At 43.8% G+C, this 17,308-nt stretch overlaps 2 long non-coding RNA genes across 2 annotated transcripts in view; one reads left to right on the top strand and one right to left on the bottom strand.

Annotated features, from left to right (window-relative positions):
- LOC307181475 overlaps positions 1–17,308 on the bottom strand; it is a 392,267-nt gene that overhangs the window by 251,823 nt on the left and 123,136 nt on the right. The window lies entirely within an intron of this gene.
- Positions 4,448–17,308, top strand: part of LOC307181474 — a 189,913-nt gene continuing 177,052 nt past the window's right edge. The window contains exon 1 of the long non-coding RNA XR_013826869.1: positions 4,448–4,523. This is a non-coding gene — a long non-coding RNA (uncharacterized lncRNA). The remainder of the gene's footprint in view (positions 4,524–17,308) is intronic.

Here is a 17,308-nt window from a genome sequence, read left to right as displayed (position 1 = left end):
TCCGCAGAAATTGCAAACTGGGCCAAACAGGAGGTTAAAGGGACTGACTCTCCAAGTGGGGAGAGTGTTAGTAAAGCGTCTGGAATGTTGCACCCGAGTACCAGGGGAGGAAAACTGAGACATATTTGAACACGTCTCCCGATCACATGGTTGATCATACTCTAGGTTCCACATGCATGTTTTAGCTGAAGGAAGAATACCTTAAACCTGGGTAGTTGAAACCCGTGGAATGGGTACCATGCAATATGACTTCAAAGGGTCTTCATTTGCTCACCGAACCTCTCCAATCCTATCACTGCTGCGTTTATGCCCCTGTACACATGCTTGATTCTCTTTCGGAGACATAGCAATCCATAGGTTTTAAGATACTTACTAGTCAGGTACATTCTTAGGCGTTTAATATGCGGTGTTGAGTCCATTTCGTTGAGCAAGGAGTAGCTCTTGTCTATTCCATATTTGGCTTAAGGAACTTTATCTGTGCTCATTTCAATCTCTGGTTTTATGCAGCACCCCAACTCACCTTTACCCTTAAGCAAGCATAAGTTGGTTTTCTAAATTTGAGACCCTGTTCTGTTCTGTAATTCAGTTCCTGTGTAGCCAAGTTTACATTCCGTGTATTACTGATATCTTATGATGTTTCTTTTTCTGTGTGACTTATTTCAGTTAGAATCATCATACCTGAATCCACTCATTGTGCTGCTAAGGGCCTGATGACACAGATTTCATTGCTGAGTGATATTGCTTTGTAAGTAAATACCACAACTTCTTTATCCATTTTTCACTTTCTGCGATGTTGAACTTGTACTGTAAACGAGGTTCTTGTAAACAGAGCCGTTCCAAACTTTGGGGTGGCTGTGTCTTTTTGATTTTAATTTCCCTAAGCTATAGGACCATAAGTGGAAGTGCCCTAGGTTCTGTTGCTTTGTTTTTTAGATGTTTCAGGAAACACCATACACTTCTCCCGAGTGGTTGTTGGCAATTTACATCCTGCCCATCAGCATAACAAGGCTCCCAGTTCTCCATGGCCTGTCCTGCCTTTCTGGATTTTACACTTTTTTCAGATGGCCCTTTTGACCGGGGGGAAGTGAGACTTCATTGTAGTGCAGATTTCCTTTGCAAGCTTGCTTGGTTGGCCAAAAAGGGCGTATGCGTTTTTTCCTGAATATATTCAGGAAAAAACGCATAGGCCCTTTTTGGCCAAGTGCATCATTGTGGACGTTCTGCCTCTTTTCCTATGCTTTCAATGCAATTCCAGTCTACCTCCTGAAATCGGTTTCCTGCAATTCTGCCCCGCTTTCAAGTCCTCTTGGCAGCCTTACTTCAGTCTATTTTTGGACGATAGCTGCCATTTATAACTCTGCAGGTTTGTGAATTACAGTGCCCCTGAGCTCCTTTCTTCAACTCGCTTTCTTGTGACCTGGCCGCAACACCGCTGGATGGCTTCAGGCCCTAATCTTGTTCCGGCCCGGCATGCTGAGCCTTTGGTTAATTCCTCTTCCTGGTGGGAAATGAGAGTTAAATTTGCCTGTCCAGACACCTCCAGCTAGCCTCTCATTGGTTCTCGCTATTCCTGTTCATCTTCCGCAGAAATTGCAAACTGGGCCAAACAGGAGGTTAAAGCGACTGACTCTCCAAGTGGGGAGAGTGTTAGTAAAGCGTCTGGAATGTTGCACCCGAGTACCAGGGGAGGAAAACTGAGACATATTTGAACACGTCTCCCGTTCACATGGTTGATCATACTCTGGGTTCCACATGCATGTTTTAGCTGAAGGAAGAATACCTTAAACCTGGAGAGTTGAGACCCGTGTAATGGGTACCATGCAATATGACTTCAAAGGGTCTTCATTTGCTCACCGAACCTCTCCAATCCTATCACTGCTGCGTTTATGCCCCTGTACACATGCTTGATTCTCTTTTGGAGACATAGCAATCCATAGGTTTTAAGATACTTACTAGTCAGGTACATTCTTAGGCGTTTAATATGCGGTGTTGAGTCCATTTCGTTGAGCAAGGAGTAGCTCTTGTCTATTCCATATTTGGCTAAAGGAACTTTATCTGTGCTCATTTCAATCTCTGGTTTTATGCAGCACCCCAACTCACCTTTCCCCTTAAGCAAGCATAAGTTGGTTTTCTAAATTTGAGACCCTGTTCTGTTCTGTATTTCAGTTCCTGTGTAGCCAAGTTTACATTCCGTGTATTACTGATATCTTATGATGTTTCTTTTTCTGTGTGACTTATTTCAGTTAGAATCATCATACCTGAATCCACTCATTGTGCTGCTAAGGGCCTGATGACACAGATTTCATTGCTGAGTGATATTGCTTTGTAAGTAAATACCACAACTTCTTTCTCCATTTTTCACTTTCTGCGATGTTGAACTTGTACTGTAAACGAGGTTCTTGTAAACGGAGCCGTTCCAAACTTTGGGGTGGCTGTGTCTTTTTGATTTTAATTTCCCTAAGCTATAGGACCATAAGTGGAAGTGCCCTAGGTTCTGTTGCTTTGTTTTTTAGATGTTTCAGGAAACACCATACACTTCTCCCGAGTGGTTGTTGGCAATTTACATCCCGCCCATCAGCATAACAAGGCTCCCAGTTCTCCATGGCCTGTCCTGCCTTTCTGGATTTTACACTTTTTTCAGATGGCCCTTTTGACCGGGGGGAAGTGAGACTTCATTGTAGTGCAGATTTCCTTTGCAAGCTTGCTTGGTTGGCCAAAAAGGGCGTATGCGTTTTTTCCTGAATATATTCAGGAAAAAACGCATACGCCCTTTTTGGCCAAGTGCATCATTGTGGACGTTCTGCCTCTTTTCCTATGCTTTCAATGCAATTCCAGTCTACCTCCTGAAATCGGTTTCCTGCAATTCTGCCCCGCTTTCAAGTCCTCTTGGCAGCCTTACTTCAGTCTATTTTTGGACGATAGCTGTCATTTATAACTCTGCAGGTTTGTGAATTACAGTGCCCCTGAGCTCCTTTCTTCAACTCGCTTTCTTGTGACCTGGCCGCAACACCGCAGGATGGCTTCAGGCCCTAATCTGGTTCCGGCCCGGCATGCTGAGCCTTTGGTTAATTCCTCTTCCTGGTGGGAAATGAGAGTTAAATTTGCCCGTCCAGACACCTCCAGCTAGTCTCTCATTGGTTCTCCCTATTCCTGTTCATCTTCCGCAGAAATTGCAAACTGGGCCAAACAGGAGGTTAAAGGGACTGACTCTCCAAGTGGGGAGAGTGTTAGTAAAGCGTCTGGAATGTTGCACCCGAGTACCAGGGGAGGAAAACTGAGACATATTTGAACACGTCTCCCGATCACATGGTTGATCATACTCTAGGTTGCACATGCATGTTTTAGCTGAAGGAAGAATACCTTAAACCTGGGTAGTTGAAACCCGTGGAATGGGTACCATGCAATATGACTTCAAAGGGTCTTCATTTGCTCACCGAACCTCTCCAATCCTATCACTGCTGCGTTTATGCCCCTGTACACATGCTTGATTCTCTTTTGGAGACATAGCAATCCATAGGTTTTAAGATACTTACTAGTCAGGTACATTCTTAGGCGTTTAATATGCGGTGTTGAGTCCATTTCGTTGAGCAAGGAGTAGCTCTTGTCTATTCCATATTTGGCTTAAGGAACTTTATCTGTGCTCATTTCAATCTCTGGTTTTATGCAGCACCCCAACTCACCTTTACCCTTAAGCAAGCATAAGTTGGTTTTCTAAATTTGAGACCCTGTTCTGTTCTGTAATTCAGTTCCTGTGTAGCCAAGTTTACATTCCGTGTATTACTGATATCTTATGATGTTTCTTTTTCTGTGTGACTTATTTCAGTTAGAATCATTATACCTGAATCCACTCATTGTGCTGCTAAGGGCCTGATGACATAGATTTCATTGCTGAGTGATATTGCTTTGTAAGTGAATACCACAACTTCTTTATCCATTTTTCACTTTCTGCGATGTTGAACTTGTACTGTAAACGAGGTTCTTGTAAACAGAGCCGTTCCAAACTTTGGGGTGGCTGTGTCTTTTTGATTTTAATTTCCCTAAGCTATAGGACCATAAGTGGAAGTGCCCTAGGCTCTGTTGCTTTGTTTTTTAGATGTTTCCGGAAACACCATACACTTCTCCCGAGTGGTTGTTGGCAATTTACATCCCGCCCATCAGCATAACAAGGCTCCCAGTTCTCCATGGCCTGTCTTGTCTTTCTGGATTTTACACTTTTTTCAGATGGCCCTTTTGACCGGGGGGAAGTGAGACTTCATTGTAGTGCAGATTTCCTTTGCAAGCTTGCTTGGTTGGCCAAAAAGGGCGTATGCGTTTTTTCCTGAATATATTCAGGAAAAAACGCATACGCCCTTTTTGGCCAAGTGCATCATTGTGGACGTTCTGCCTCTTTTCCTATGCTTTCAATGCAATTCCAGTCTACATCCTGAAATCGGTTTCCTGCAATTCTGCCCCGCTTTCAAGTCCTCTTGGCAGCCTTACTTCAGTCTATTTTTGGACGATAGCTGTCATTTATAAGTCTGCAGGTTTGTGAATTACAGTGCCCCTGAGCTCCTTTCTTCAACTTGCTTTCTTGTGACCTGGCCGCAACACCGCAGGATGGCTTCAGGCCATAATCTGGTTCTGGCACGGCACGCTGAGCCTTTGGTTAATTCCTCTTCCTGGTGAGAAATGAGAGTTAAATTTGCCCGTCCAGACACCTCCAGCTAGTCTCTCATTGGTTCTCGCTATTCCTGTTCATCTTCCGCAGAAATTGCAAACTGGGCCAAACAGGAGGTTAAAGGGACTGACTCTCCAAGTCGGGAGAGGGTTAGTAAAGCGTCTGGAATGTTGCACCCGAGTACCAGGGGAGGAAAACTGAGACATATTTGAACACGTCTCCCGATCACATGGTTGATCATACTCTAGGTTCCACATGCATGTTTTAGCTGAAGGAAGAATACCTTAAACCTGGAGAGTTGAGACCCTTGTAATGCGTACCATGCAATATGACTTCAAAGGGTCTTCATTTGCTCACCGAACCTCTCCAATCCTATCACTGCTGCGTTTATGCCCCTGTACACATGCTTGATTCTCTTTTGGAGACATAGCAATCCATAGGTTTTCCGATACTTACTAGTCAGGTACATTCTTAGGCGTTTAATATGCGGTGTTGAGTACATTTCTTTGAGCAAGGAGTAGCTCTTGTCTATTCCATATTTGACTTAAGGAACTTTATCTGTGCTCATTTCAATCTCTGGTTTTATGCAGCACCGCAACTCTCCTTTACCCTTAAGCAAGCATAAGTTGGTTTTCTAAATTTGAGACCCTGTTCTGTTCTGTAATTCAGTTCCTGTGTAGCCAAGTTTACATTCCGTGTATTACTGATATCTTATGATGTTTCTTTTCTGTGTGACTTATTTCAGTTAGAATCATCATACCTGAATCCACTCATTGTGCTGCTACGGGCCTGATGACACAGATTTCATTGCTGAGTGATATTGCTTTGTAAGTAAATACCACAACTTCTTTATCCATTTTTCACTTTCTGCGATGTTGAACTTGTACTGTAAACGAGGTTCTTGTAAACAGAGCCGTTCGAAAGTTTGGGGTGGCTGTGTCTTTTTGATTTTAATTTCCCTAAGCTATAGGACCATAAGTGGCAATGCCCTAGGCTCTGTTGCTTTGTTTTTTAGATGTTTCAGGAAACACCATACACTTCTCCCAAGTGTCTGTTGGCAATTTACATCCCGCCCATCAGCATAACAAGGCTCCCAGTTCTCAATGGCCTGTTGCCTTTCTGGATTTTACACTTTTTTCAGATGGCCCTTTTGACCGGGGGGAAGTGAGACTTCATTGTAGTGCAGATTTCCTTTGCAAGCTTGCTTGGTTGGCCAAAAAGGGCGTATGCGTTTTTTCCTGAATATATTCAGGAAAAAACGCATACGCCCTTTTTGGCCAAGTGCATCATTGTGGACGTTCTGCCTCTTTTCCTATGCTTTCAATGCAATTCCAGTCTACCTCCTGAAATCGGTTTCCTGCAATTCTGCCCCGCTTTCAAGTCCTCTTGGCAGCCTTACTTCAGTCTATTTTTGGACGATAGCTGTCATTTATAACTCTGCAGGTTTGTGAATTACAGTGCCCCTGAGCTCCTTTCTTCAACTCGCTTTCTTTTGAGCTGGCCGCAACACCGCAGGATGGCTTCAGGCCCTAATCTGGTTCCGGTACGGCACGCTGAGCCTTTGGTTATTTCCTCTTCCTGATGGGAAATGAGAGTTAAATTTGCCCGTCCAGACACCTCCAGCTAGTCTCTCATTGGTTCTCGCTATTCCTGTTCATCTTCCGCAGAAATTGCAAACTGGGCCAAACAGGAGGTTAAAGGCGCTGACTCTCCAAGTGGGGAGAGTGTTAGTAAAGCGTCTGGAATGTTGCACCCGAGTACCAGGGGAGGAAAACTGAGACATATTTGAACACGTCTCCCGTTCACATGGTTGATCATACTTGGGTTCCACATGCATGTTTTAGCTGAAGGAAGAATACCTTAAACCTGGAGAGTTCAGACCCGTGTAATGGGTACCATGCAATATGACTTCAAAGGGTCTTCATTTGCTCACCGAACCTCTCCAATCCTATCACTGCTGCGTTTATGCCCCTGTACACACGCTTGATTCTCTTTTGGAAACATAGCAATCCATAGGTTTTAAGATACTTACTAGTCAGGTACATTCTTAGGCGTTTAATATGGGGTGTTGAGTCCATTTCGTTGAGCAAGGAGTAGCTCTTGTCTATTCCATATTTGGCTTAAGGAACTTTATCTGTGCTCATTTCAATCTCTGCTTTTATGCAGCACCCCAACTCACCTTTCCCCTTAAGCAAGCATAAGTTGGTTTTCTAAATTTGAGACCCTGTTCTGTTCTGTAATTCAGTTCCTGTGTAGCCAAGTTTACATTCCGTGTATTACTGATATCTTATGATGTTTCTTTTCTGTGTGACTTATTTCAGTTAGAATCATCATACCTGAATCCACTCATTGTGCTGCTACGGGCCTGATGACACAGATTTCATTGCTGAGTGATATTGCTTTGTAAGTAAATACCACAACTTCTTTATCCATTTTTCACTTTCTGCGATGTTGAACTTGTACTGTAAACGAGGTTCTTGTAAACAGAGCCGTTCCAAACTTTGGGGTGGCTGTGTCTTTTTGATTTTAATTTCCCTAAGCTATAGGACCATAAGTGGCAGTGCCCTAGGCTCTGTTGCTTTGTTTTTTAGATGTTTCAGGAAACACCATACACTTCTCCGGAGTGTCTGTTGGCAATTTACATCCCGCCCATCAGCATAACAAGGCTCCCAGTTCTCCATGGCCTGTCCTGCCTTTCTGGATTTTACACTTTTTTCAGATGGCCCTTTTGACCGGGGGGAAGTGAGACTTCATTGTAGTGCAGATTTCCTTTGCAAGCTTGCTTGGTTGGCCAAAAAGGGCGTATGAGTTTTTTCCTGAATATATTCAGGAAAAAACGCATATGCCCTTTTTGGCCAAGTGCATCATTGTGGACGTTCTGCCTCTTTTCCTATGCTTTCAATGCAATTCCAGTCTACCTCCTGAAATTGGTTTCCTGCAATTCTGCCCCGCTTTCAAGTCCTCTTGGCAGCCTTACTTCAGTCTATTTTTGGACGATAGCTGTCATTTATAACTCTGCAGGTTTGTGAATTACAGTGCCCCTGAGCTCCTTTCTTCAACTCGCTTTCTTTTGAGCTGGCCGCAACACCGCAGGATGGCTTCAGGCCCTAATCTGGTTCCGGCACGGCACGCTGAGCCTTTGGTTAATTCCTCTTCCTGGTGGGAAATGAGAGTTAAATTTGCCCGTCCAGACACCTCCAGCTAGCCTCTCATTGGTTCTCGCTATTCCTGTTCATCTTCCACAGAAATTGCAAACTGGGCCAAACAGGAGGTTAAAGGGACTGACTCTCCAAGTGGGGAGAGTGTTAGTAAAGCGTCTGGAATGTTGCACCCGAGTACCAGGGGAGGAAAACTGAGACATATTTGAACACGTCTCCCGATCACATGGTTGATCATACTCTAGGTTCCACATGCATGTTTTAGCTGAAGGAAGAATACCTTAAACCTGGGTAGTTGAAACCCGTGGAATGGGTACCATGCAATATGACTTCAAAGGGTCTTCATTTGCTCACCGAACCTCTCCAATCCTATCACTGCTGCATTTATGCCCCTGTACACATGCTTGATTCTCTTTCGGAGACATAGCAATCCATAGGTTTTAAGATACTTACTAGTCAGGTACATTCTTAGGCGTTTAATATGCGGTGTTGAGTCCATTTCGTTGAGCAAGGAGTAGCTCTTGTCTATTCCATATTTGACTTAAGGAACTTTATCTGTGCTCATTTCAATCTCTGGTTTTATGCAGCACCCCAACTCACCTTTACACTTAAGCAAGCATAAGTTGGTTTTCTAAATTTGAGACCCTGTTCTGTTTTGGAATTCAGTTCCTGTGTAGCCAAGTTTACATTCCGTGTATTAGTGATATCTTATGATGTTTCTTTTTCTGTGTGACTTATTTCAGGTAGAATCATCATACCTGAATCCACTCATTGTGCTGCTAAGGGCCTGATGACATAGATTTCATTGCTGAGTGATATTGCTCTGTAAGTAAATACCACAACTTCTTTATCCATTTTTCACTTTCTGCGATGTTGAACTTGTACTGTAAACGAGGTTCTTGTAAACAGAGGCGTTCCAAACTTTGGGGTGGCTGTGTCTTTTTGATTTTAATTTCCCTAAGCTATAGGACCATAAGTGGAAGTGCCCTAGGTTCTGTTGCTTTGTTTTTTAGATGTTTCAGGAAACACCATATACTTCTCCCGAGTGGTTGTTGGCAATTTACATCCCGCCCATCAGCATAACAAGGCTCCCAGTTCTCCATGGCCTGTCCTGCCTTTCTGGATTTTACACTTTTTTCAGATGGCCCTTTTGACCGGGGGGAAGTGAGACTTCATTGTAGTGCAGATTTCCTTTGCAAGCTTGCTTGGTTGGCCAAAAAGGGCGTACGCGTTTTTTCCTGAATATATTCAGGAAAAAACGCATACTCCCTTTTTGGCCAAGTGCATCATTGTGGACGTTCTGCCTCTTTTCCTATGCTTTCAGTGCAATTCCACTCTACCTCCTAAAATCGGTTTCCTGCAATTCTGCCCCGCTTTCAAGTCCTCTTGGCAGCCTTACTTCAGTCTATTTTTGGACGATAGCTGTCATTTATAACTCTGCAGGTTTGTGAATTACAGTGCCCCTGAGCTCCTTTGTTCAACTCGCTTTCTTGTGACCTGGCCGCAACACCGCAGGATGGCTTCAGGCCCTAATCTGGTTCCGGCACGGCACGCTGAGCCTTTGGTTATTTCCTCTTCCTGGTGGGAAATGAGAGTTAAATTTGCCCGTCCAGACACCTCCAGCTAGTCTCTCATTGGTTCTCGCTATTCCTGTTCATCTTCCGCAGAAATTGCAAACTGGGCCAAACAGGAGGTTAAAGGCGCTGACTCTCCAAGTCGGGAGAGTGTTAGTAAAGCGTCTGGAATGTTGCACCCGAGTACCAGGGGAGGAAAACTGAGACATATTTGAACACGTCTCCCGTTCACATGGTTGATCATACTTGGGTTCCACATGCATGTTTTAGCTGAAGGAAGAATACCTTAAACCTGGAGAGTTAAGACCCGTGTAATGGGTACCATGCAATATGACTTCAAAGAGTCTTCATTTGCTCACCGAACCTCTCCAATCCTATCACTGCTGCGTTTATGCCCCTGTACACATGCTTGATTCTCTTTTGGAGACATAGCAATCCATAGGTTTTCCGATACTTACTAGTCAGGTACATTCTTAGGCGTTTAATATGCGGTGTTGAGTCCATTTCGTTGAGCAAGGAGTAGCTCTTGTCTATTCCATATTTGACTTAAGGAACTTTATCTGTGCTCATTTCAGTCTCTGGTTTTATGCAGCACCCCAACTCACCTTTACCCTTAAGCAAGCATAAGTTGGTTTTCTAAATTTGAGACCCTGTTCTGTTCTGTAATTCTGTTCCTGTGTAGCCAAGTTTACATTCCGTGTATTACTGATATCTTATGATGTTTCTTTTTCTGTGTGACTTATTTCAGTTAGAATCATCATACCTGAATCCACTCATTGTGATGCTAAGGGCCTGATGACATAGATTTCATTGCTGAGTGATATTGCTTTGTAAGTAAATACCACAACTTCTTTATCCATTTTTCACTTTCTGCGATGTTGAACTTGTACTGTAAACGAGGTTCTTGTAAACAGAGGCGTCCCAAACTTTGGGGTGGCTGTGTCTTTTTGATTTTAATTTCCCTAAGCTATAGGACCATAAGTGGCAGTGCCCTAGGCTCTGTTGCTTTGTTTTTTAGATGTTTCAGGAAACACCATACACTTCTCCCGAGTGTCTGTTGGCAATTTACATCCTGCCCATCAGCATAACAAGGCTCCCAGTTCTCCATGGCCTGTCCTGCCTTTCTGGATTTTACACTTTTTTCAGATGGCCCTTTTGACCGGGGGGAAGTGAGACTTCATTGTAGTGCAGATTTCCTTTGCAAGCTTGCTTGGTTGGCCAAAAAGGGCGTATGCTGTTTTTCCTGAATATATTCAGGAAAAAATGCATACGCTCTTTTTGGCCAAGTGCATCATTGTGGACGTTCTGCCTCTTTTCCTATGCTTTCAATGCAATTCCAGTCTACCTCCTGAAATCGGTTTCCTGCAATTCTGCCCCGCTTTCAAGTCCTCTTGGCAGCCTTACTTCAGTCTATTTTTGGACGATAGCTGTCATTTATAACTCTGCAGGTTTGTGAATTACAGTGCCCCTGAGCTCCTTTCTTCAACTCGCTTTCTTTTGAGCTGGCCGCAACACCGCAGGATGGCTTCAGGCCCTAATCTGGTTCCGGCACGGCATGCTGAGCCTTTGGTTAATTCCTCTTCCTGGTGGGAAATGAGAGTTAAATTTGCCCGTCCAGACTCCTCCAGCTAGTCTCTCATTGGTTCTCGGTATTCCTGTTCATCTTCCGCAGAAATTGCAAACTGGGCCAAACAGGAGGTTAAAGGGACTGACTCTCCAAGTCGGGAGAGTGTTAGTAAAGCGTCTGGAATGTTGCACCCGAGTACCAGGGGAGGAAAACTGAGACATATTTGAACACGTCTCCCGTTCACATGGTTGATCATACTTGGGTTCCACATGCATGTTTTAGCTGAAGGAAGAATACCTTAAACCTGGGTAGTTGAAACCCGTGGAATGGGTACCATGCAATATGACTTCAAAGGGTCTTCATTTGCTCACCGAACCTCTCCAATCCTATCACTGCTGCATTTATGCCCCTGTACACATGCTTGATTCTCTTTCGGAGACATAGCAATCCATAGGTTTTAAGATACTTACTAGTCAGGTACATTCTTAGGCGTTTAATATGCGGTGTTGAGTCCATTTCGTTGAGCAAGGAGTAGCTCTTGTCTATTCCATATTTGACTTAAGGAACTTTATCTGTGCTCATTTCAATCTCTGGTTTTATGCAGCACCCCAACTCACCTTTACACTTAAGCAAGCATAAGTTGGTTTTCTAAATTTGAGACCCTGTTCTGTTTTGGAATTCAGTTCCTGTGTAGCCAAGTTTACATTCCGTGTATTAGTGATAACTTATGATGTTTCTTTTTCTGTGTGACTTATTTCAGTTAGAATCATCATACCTGAATCCACTCATTGTGCTGCTAAGGGCCTGATGACATAGATTTCATTGCTGAGTGATATTGCTCTGTAAGTAAATACCACAACTTCTTTATCCATTTTTCACTTTCTGCGATGTTGAACTTGTACTGTAAACGAGGTTCTTGTAAACAGAGGCGTTCCAAACTTTGGGGTGGCTGTGTCTTTTTGATTTTAATTTCCCTAAGCTATAGGACCATAAGTGGAAGTGCCCTAGGTTCTGTTGCTTTGTTTTTTAGATGTTTCAGGAAACACCATATACTTCTCCCGAGTGGTTGTTGGCAATTTACATCCCGCCCATCAGCATAACAAGGCTCCCAGTTCTCCATGGCCTGTCCTGCCTTTCTGGATTTTACACTTTTTTCAGATGGCCCTTTTGACCGGGGGGAAGTGAGACTTCATTGTAGTGCAGATTTCCTTTGCAAGCTTGCTTGGTTGGCCAAAAAGGGCGTACGCGTTTTTTCCTGAATATATTCAGGAAAAAACGCATACTCCCTTTTTGGCCAAGTGCATCATTGTGGACGTTCTGCCTCTTTTCCTATGCTTTCAGTGCAATTCCAGTCTACCTCCTGAAATCGGTTTCCTGCAATTCTGCCCCGCTTTCAAGTCCTCTTGGCAGCCTTACTTCAGTCTATTTTTGGACGATAGCTGTCATTTATAACTCTGCAGGTTTGTGAATTACAGTGCCCCTGAGCTCCTTTGTTCAACTCGCTTTCTTGTGACCTGGCCGCAACACCGCAGGATGGCTTCAGGCCCTAATCTGGTTCCGGCACGGCACGCTGAGCCTTTGGTTATTTCCTCTTCCTGGTGGGAAATGAGAGTTAAATTTGCCCGTCCAGACACCTCCAGCTAGTCTCTCATTGGTTCTCGCTATTCCTGTTCATCTTCCGCAGAAATTGCAAACTGGGCCAAACAGGAGGTTAAAGGCGCTGACTCTCCAAGTCGGGAGAGTGTTAGTAAAGCGTCTGGAATGTTGCACCCGAGTACCAGGGGAGGAAAACTGAGACATATTTGAACACGTCTCCCGTTCACATGGTTGATCATACTTGGGTTCCACATGCATGTTTTAGCTGAAGGAAGAATACCTTAAACCTGGAGAGTTAAGACCCGTGTAATGGGTACCATGCAATATGACTTCAAAGGGTCTTCATTTGCTCACCGAACCTCTCCAATCCTATCACTGCTGCGTTTATGCCCCTGTACACATGCTTGATTCTCTTTCGGAGACATAGCAATCCATAGGTTTTCCGATACTTACTAGTCAGGTACATTCTTAGGCGTTTAATATGCGGTGTTGAGTCCATTTCGTTGAGCAAGGAGTAGCTCTTGTCTATTCCATATTTGACTTAAGGAACTTTATCTGTGCTCATTTCAGTCTCTGGTTTTATGCAGCACCCCAACTCACCTTTACCCTTAAGCAAGCATAAGTTGGTTTTCTAAATTTGAGACCCTGTTCTGTTCTGTAATTCTGTTCCTGTGTAGCCAAGTTTACATTCCGTGTATTACTGATATCTTATGATGTTTCTTTTTCTGTGTGACTTATTTCAGTTAGAATCATCATACCTGAATCCACTCATTGTGATGCTAAGGGCCTGATGACATAGATTTCATTGCTGAGTGATATTGCTTTGTAAGTAAATACCACAACTTCTTTATCCATTTTTCACTTTCTGCGATGTTGAACTTGTACTGTAAACGAGGTTCTTGTAAACAGAGGCGTCCCAAACTTTGGGGTGGCTGTGTCTTTTTGATTTTAATTTCCCTAAGCTATAGGACCATAAGTGGCAGTGCCCTAGGCTCTGTTGCTTTGTTTTTTAGATGTTTCAGGAAACACCATACACTTCTCCCGAGTGTCTGTTGGCAATTTACATCCTGCCCATCAGCATAACAAGGCTCCCAGTTCTCCATGGCCTGTCCTGCCTTTCTGGATTTTACACTTTTTTCAGATGGCCCTTTTGACCGGGGGGAAGTGAGACTTCATTGTAGTGCAGATTTCCTTTGCAAGCTTGCTTGGTTGGCCAAAAAGGGCGTATGCTGTTTTTCCTGAATATATTCAGGAAAAAACGCATACGCTCTTTTTGGCCAAGTGCATCATTGTGGACGTTCTGCCTCTTTTCCTATGCTTTCAATGCAATTCCAGTCTACCTCCTGAAATCGGTTTCCTGCAATTCTGCCCCGCTTTCAAGTCCTCTTGGCAGCCTTACTTCAGTCTATTTTTGGACGATAGCTGTCATTTATAACTCTGCAGGTTTGTGAATTACAGTGCCCCTGAGCTCCTTTCTTCAACTCGCTTTCTTTTGAGCTGGCCGCAACACCGCAGGATGGCTTCAGGCCCTAATCTGGTTCCGGCACGGCATGCTGAGCCTTTGGTTAATTCCTCTTCCTGGTGGGAAATGAGAGTTAAATTTGCCCGTCCAGACTCCTCCAGCTAGTCTCTCATTGGTTCTCGGTATTCCTGTTCATCTTCCGCAGAAATTGCAAACTGGGCCAAACAGGAGGTTAAAGGGACTGACTCTCCAAGTCGGGAGAGTGTTAGTAAAGCGTCTGGAATGTTGCACCCGAGTACCAGGGGAGGAAAACTGAGACATATTTGAACACGTCTCCCGTTCACATGGTTGATCATACTTGGGTTCCACATGCATGTTTTAGCTGAAGGAAGAATACCTTAAACCTGGAGAGTTGAGACCCGTGTAATGGGTACCATGCAATATGACTTCAAAGGGTCTTCATTTGCTCACCGAACCTCTCCAATCCTATCACTGCTTCGTTTATGCCCCTGTACACATGCTTGATTCTCTTTTGGAGACATAGCAATCCATAGGTTTTAAGATACTTACTAGTCAGGTACATTCTTAGGCGTTTAATATGCGGTGTTGAGTCCATTTCGTTGAGCAAGGAGTAGCTCTTGTCTATTCCATATTTGACTTAAGGAACTTTATCTGTGCTCATTTCAATCTCTGGTTTTATGCAGCACCCCAACTCACCTTTCCCCTTAAGCAAGCATAAGTTGGTTTTCTAAATTTGAGACCCTGTTCTGTTCTGTAATTCAGTTCCTGTGTAGCCAAGTTTACATTCCGTGTATTACTGATATCTTATGATGTTTCTTTTTCTGTGTGACTTACTTCAGTTAGAATCATCATACCTGAATCCACTCATTGTGCTGCTAAGGGCCTGATGACACAGATTTCATTGCTGAGTGATATTGCTTTGTAAGTAAATACCACAACTTCTTTATCCATTTTTCACTTTCTGCGATGTTGAACTTGTACTGTAAACGAGGTTCTTGTAAACGGAGCCGTTCCAAACTTTGGGGTGGCTGTGTCTTTTTGAATTTAATTTCCCTAAGCTATAGGACCATAAGTGGAAGTGCCCTAGGTTCTGTTGCTTTGTTTTTTAGATGTTTCAGGAAACACCATACACTTCTCCCGAGTGGTTGTTGGCAATTTACATCCCGCCCATCAGCATAACAAGGCTCCCAGTTCTCGATGGCCTGTCCTGCCTTTCTGGATTTTACACTTTTTTCAGATGGCCCTTTTGACCGGGGGGAAGTGAGACTTCATTGTAGTGCAGATTTCCTTTGCAAGCTTGCTTGGTTGGCCAAAAAGGGCGTATGCGTTTTTTCCTGAATATATTCAGGAAAAAACGCATACGCCCTTTTTGGCCAAGTGCATCATTGTGGACGTTCTGCCTCTTTTCCTATGCTTTCAATGCAATTCCAGTCTACCTCCTGAAATCGGTTTCCTGCAATTCTGCCCCGCTTTCAAGTCCTCTTGGCAGCCTTACTTCAGTCTATTTTTGGACGATAGCTGTCATTTATAACTCTGCAGGTTTGTGCATTACAGTGCCCCTGAGCTCCTTTCTTCAACTTGCTTTCTTGTGACCTGGCCGCAACACCACAGGATGGCTTCAGGCCCTAATCTGGTTCCGGCACGGCACGCTGAACCTTTGGTTATTTCCTTTTCCTGGTGGGAAATGAGAGTTAAATTTGCCCGTCCAGACACCTCCAGCTAGTCTCTCATTGGTTCTCGCTATTCCTGTTCATCTTCCGCAGAAATTGCAAACTGGGCCAAACAGGAGGTTAAAGGCGCTGACTCTCCAAGTGGGGAGAGTGTTAGTAAAGCGTCTGGAATGTTGCACCCGAGTACCATGGGAGGAAAACTGAGACATATTTGAACACGTCTCCCGTTCACATGGTTGATCATACTTGGGTTCCACATGCATGTTTTAGCTGAAGGAAGAATACCTTAAATCTGGAGAGTTAAGACCCGTGTAATGGGTACCATGCAATATGACTTCAAAGGGTCTTCATTTGCTCACCGAACCTCTCCAATCCTATCACTGCTGCGTTTATGCCCCTGTACACATGCTTGATTCTCTTTTGGAGACATAGCAATCCATAGGTTTTAAGATACTTACTAGTCAGGTACATTCTTAGGCGTTTAATATGCGGTGTTGAGTCCATTTCGTTGAGCAAGGAGTAGCTCTTGTCTATTCCATATTTGACTTAAGGAACTTTATCTGTGCTCATTTCAATCTCTGGTTTTATGCAGCACCCCAACTCACCTTTCCCCTTAAGCAAGCATAAGTTGGTTTTCTAAATTTGAGACCCTGTTCTGTTCTGTAATTCAGTTCCTGTGTAGCCAAGTTTACATTCCGTGTATTACTGATATCTTATGATGTTTCTTTTTCTGTGTGACTTACTTCAGTTAGAATCATCATACCTGAATCCACTCATTGTGCTGCTAAGGGCCTGATGACACAGATTTCATTGCTGAGTGATATTGCTTTGTAAGTAAATACCACAACTTCTTTATCCATTTTTCACTTTCTGCGATGTTGAACTTGTACTGTAAACGAGGTTCTTGTAAACGGAGCCGTTCCAAACTTTGGGGTGGCTGTGTCTTTTTGATTTTAATTTCCCTAAGCTATAGGACCATAAGTGGAAGTGCCCTAGGTTCTGTTGCTTTGTTTTTTAGATGTTTCAGGAAACACCATACACTTCTCCCGAGTGGTTGTTGGCAATTTACATCCCGCCCATCAGCATAACAAGGCTCCCAGTTCTCCATGGCCTGTCCTGCCTTTCTGGATTTTACACTTTTTTCAGATGGCCCTTTTGACCGGGGGGAAGTGAGACTTCATTGTAGTGCAGATTTCCTTTGCAAGCTTGCTTGGTTGGCCAAAAAGGGCGTATGCGTTTTTTCCTGAATATATTCAGGAAAAAACGCATACGCCCTTTTTGGCCAAGTGCATCATTGTGGACGTTCTGCCTCTTTTCCTATGCTTTCAATGCAATTCCAGTCTACCTCCTGAAATCGGTTTCCTGCAATTCTGCCCCGCTTTCAAGTCCTCTTGGCAGCCTTACTTCAGTCTATTTTTGGACGATAGCTGTCATTTATAACTCTGCAGGTTTGTGCATTACAGTGCCCCTGAGCTCCTTTCTTCAACTTGCTTTCTTGTGACCTGGCCGCAACACCACAGGATGGCTTCAGGCCCTAATCTGGTTCCGGCACGGCACGCTGAACCTTTGGTTATTTCCTTTTCCTGGCGGGAAATGAGAGTTA

Source organism: Stenella coeruleoalba (genome assembly GCF_951394435.1).
Source record: "Stenella coeruleoalba genome assembly, contig: scaffold_28, whole genome shotgun sequence".
In the NCBI taxonomy this organism is placed as follows: Eukaryota; Metazoa; Chordata; class Mammalia; order Artiodactyla; family Delphinidae; genus Stenella; species Stenella coeruleoalba.
Note: the sequence above shows the minus strand (reverse complement) of the source record. Positions and strands in the feature narration are given on the sequence as shown.